Source organism: Mustela nivalis, assembly GCF_964662115.1.
Source record: "Mustela nivalis genome assembly, contig: HAP1_SCAFFOLD_694, whole genome shotgun sequence".
In the NCBI taxonomy this organism is placed as follows: domain Eukaryota; kingdom Metazoa; phylum Chordata; class Mammalia; order Carnivora; family Mustelidae; genus Mustela; species Mustela nivalis.
This window is the reverse complement of record NW_028135969.1, coordinates 185,307-189,744: the sequence shown is the minus strand read 5'-3', so window position 1 is coordinate 189,744 and position 4,438 is coordinate 185,307.

The window sequence follows — 4,438 nt, the reverse complement described above, 5'->3', positions numbered from 1 at the left end:
AGACAGTCCTCAGGTCTTCTTCAGAAGGAATTCTTGATATATAGGTATAGATTTGGTGTGTCCATGGAGGAGGTGAGTTTAGGGTCTTCCTATGTTAGCATCATGAATTCTCCTTGTAATTCATCTATTTTAACTGATGTTTAAAGCTCCATTTTTGTGGAGACCTACAACTTACCATTTCTACTACTGGTGGAAATTCACATTTTTCTTTGTTCTGTGATTATGAAATAAATCTGTGTTGAACACTCCTGTGTGATTTTCCTGGTGCACATGTGCATGAGTGTTTTCAATTTACTAGTTAACACCAAACTGTATTCTTTCAAGGTGCTACTCCAATTTATATTCAACTGAGCAAAGAGGCAAGTTTCAATTGCAATTTTCCTGATACTGTCAAAATTGAAGAACTGTAGTTGTGAAATGGTGTCATAGTTTGGTTTTCATTTCCACTTCCCTGTTTACAATAATACTGAGCATCTATTCATATTTTTATCATTTATTTCTTTTGAAATACATGTTCATATCTTTTGCCCATTTTCATAAATACGCACTCTGTTTTCATGTTGATGCTCATCTTCTGATTGATGCTTACATATCTTCTTTCCATGTGTGACTTGACTTTTGACTTTTTCTACAGTATATTTTGATGAAAAGCTCCTAAATTTAATAGAACTGAATTAATCATAAATTTATTATTTCTGCATCTTGTTTGACAAATCCCTTTCTACCCTGAGGCGATTTCTACCCTGAAGTTATTTTGTCTACAAAGTCTTCTAAGGTTTCACCTTTCAGTTCTTAATCCAACTTAAATTGTGTAAAGGCCCAAGTTAATTTTATTCCCATGTGAATAACTAGTTGTCCCAGTTATATTTATTAAACAGTCCATCCTTTCCCTACTGACCTGCAACACTACATCTGTCAATGATCAAGTTTCTCTTTAAGAATCTACTGCTGACCTAATTGTCTGTCCTCATGCCAATTCCACAATCTTAATTACTATAGCTTTATAATATCTTGATATTTATGACAAGTCACTCTACTTCTTCTGTAGGAGTACTTGCCTCTTCCTCACCATTTGCTGTTTCAGTATTGTTCAGATTTGAATTATCCAATTTTAACAAATAAATCAAAATTTTGATTGAAATTAAATATGCTGTGTTTCTGTTTATTTGTCACCTTTAATTTCTTTTCATAACATTTTATCATTTACTCTTTAAATAATTTGTGTATCTTTTGTTATAGATGTGTTGCTAAATACCTTATATTTTTGTGGATGATATATTTTTACATAATATTTTATGTGTTGATAATTTATAGAAATTCATAGGACTTTTGAATTTTAATTACATAGCAGTTGACCATGCTAAATTCTCTCACCAGTTGTATAACTATAGATATTCTAAAGTTTTCTATGTGGTTAGTCATATCATCTATGAAAGCTGACATTTTTCTTTTTAATACCCCTACCCTTTGTGTCTTGTTTATGTTGCACTAATTCTGTTGAATAAAAATGATGGGGCACCTGAGTGGCTCAGTGGGTTAAGCCGCTGCCTTCGGCTCAGGTCATGATCTCAGGGTCCTGGGATTGAGTCCCCCATCGGACTCTCTGCTCATCAGGGAGTCTGCTTCCTCCTCTCTCTCTTTGCCTGCCTCTCTGCCTACTTGTAATCTCTCTCTGTCAAATAAATAAATAAATAAATAAAATCTTTAAAAAAAATGATGACCATAGCCATCTTCATTCTTGATTCAAAGAAAAAAGTTTTGAGTACTTTATGGCTGAGTGATGTGTGTAGATCAGAAACAGAATAGGTTGTCTCATACTATGTTACATGACTCTAAGCTGCTTTATATTTTATAACTGTTTCTTTATGTTTTCAATAATTTCTTGAATGTACTTTCTGTATTCCCTCCTTTCATCACCTTATATCATATTCTTTATCTCAGACATTATACTATATCCAGCTCTCCACCTGTTTTAGTCAATAGTATTGTACTAAAACAGAGTCATATCTACTTGTTTCATATCATCTGGGTTGTGAACCATACTATGTCAGAATTGAATAGTTGCAACAGAGACTGTATGGCCTACAAGCCTAAAATATTTACCATTAGGTCCTTGGCAGGAAAACTTTTTTCCAAACTTTACTCTCCCTGATCACTTCAACATCAGCAAGCTGTACAGGTCTAATTCTGCTCTTAGTTGTTTCTTCTGACTTTTGCCCATGGTGGCTTATTTCCTGGTATCCTTAATAAGTATTGATAGTTCATATTTTGGAACTTCATCTGTGGGAATTCTTTGAAAGATTTCCTTTTTTCTGCTAGGAACCTAGAGACAGGTCATGTCACAAACCAAGTTCTCCCAGGGAATGAACTCTGCGTGGAAAATCTTCATGGAAGCACTTTACTGAGGAGTACTCTCACAAATGAACAGCTATAAGGGAATGAAGGAAGTACAAATTAGTAGGAAACTTGAACTTCTATGCAGTTAAAACAGATTTCACAGTATATTTTTTCCGTTTTGTCGAAGATTATTTGCCCATAGAGTTGAGGGTCCATATCTGGGCTCTCTCTACTCTGTTCCACTGGTCTATGTGTCTGTTTTTATGCCAGTACCATGCTTTCTTGGTGATCACAGCTTTGTAGTAAAGCTTGAAATCCTGTAATGTGATGCCCCCAGTTTTATTTTTGTTTTTCAACATTTCTTTAGTGATTTGGAGTCTCTGCTGATTCCATACAAATTTTTGGATTATTTGCTCCAGCTCTTTGAAGAATACTGGTGGAATTTTGATCAGAATGGCATTAAAAGTATAGATTGCTCTAGGCAGTATAGACATTTTAACAATGTTTATTCTTCTGATCCAAGAGCATGGAATGGTCTTCCATCTTTCTGTGTCTTCCTCAATTTCTTTCATGAGTGTTTTCTAGTTCCTCAAATACAGATCCTTTACCTCTTTGGTTAGGTTTATTCCCAGGTATCTTATGGTTCTGGGTGCTATAGTAAATGGAATCGGTTCTCTAATTTCCCTTTCTGTATTTTCATTGTTAGTGTATAAGAAAGCCACTGATTTCTGTACATTGACTTTATATCCTGCCACATTGCTGAATTGCTGTATGAGTTCTAGTAGTTTGGGGGTGGAGTCTTTATATCTTTCCAATATAAAGAATCATGTCATCTGCGAAGAGAGAGAGTTTGACTTCCCTATGACCCTGCAATTGCACTACTGGGTATTTATCCCAAAGATACAGATGTAGTGAAAAGAAGGGCCATCTGTACCCCAATGTTTATAGCAGCAATGGTCACGGTCGCCAAACTGTGAAAAGAACCAAGATGCCCTTCAACAGACGAATGGATAAGGAAGATGTGGTCCATATACACTATGGAGTATTATGCCTTCATCAGAAAGGATGAATACCCAACTTTTGTAGCAACATGGACGGGACTGGAAGAGATTATGCTGAGTGAAATAAGTCCAGCAGAGAGAGTCAGTTATCTTATGGTTTCACTTATTTGTGGAGCATAACAAATAGCATGGAGGACATGAGGAGTTAGAGAGGAGAAGGGAGTTGGAGGAAATTGGAAGGGGAGGTGAACCATGAGAGACTATGGACTCTGAAAAACAATCTGAGGGTTTTGAAGGGGCGGGGGGTTGGAGGTCGGGGTACTAGGTGGTGGGTATTATAGAGGGCATGGATTGCATGGAGCACTGGGTGTGGAGCAAAAATAATGAATACTGTTATGCTGAAAATAAATAAAAAATAAACTAAAAAAAAAAACATTTCACAGAGAACAGTAAAGCAGGGCTGGCCCTTCAACAACATTTCAAGTTAAGACAAGGGACACAAGACTTTGTGCCTCAGCATAATTTAGTGTGTACATTTGGGCTACCCCTGGGAAGGAATCTTAATCTTAAGTGGAGCCCCCTTTAGCTGTGAAAAGCTTTTTATTTTTGTGTAGTCCCAGTAGTTCATTTTGGCTTTTGTTTTCCTTATCAGAGGAGAAATATCCATCAATATTTTCGAAATGCCAAAGTCCAAAGATTACTGCTTTTGTTTTCTTCTTGAATTTTTATTATTTCAGGTCTCATATTTAGGTTGTATCCATTCTGAGTTTATAGAAGTAGTTCAGGTGCATTAACTGCCTGCAACTGTCCAGTTTATCTAGCACTATTCATTAAAGATTGTTTGCCCCCCCAGAATTAAATGTATATATTTTTGCCTCCTTTATCACAGATTAATTGATCATATAAAAATGGGTCTATTTCTGGACACTCTATCCTGTTCCATTGCTCTGTGTGTATCTTTGTGCCAGTATCTTACTCTTTTGATTTCTATAGCTTTATAGTGTATCCTAATGAATCTGATATCATATGTCTTTTTACTGGAGTATTTAGTCCATCTACATTCAGAGTAAATAATGAAAGATATGAATTTAATGCCATTG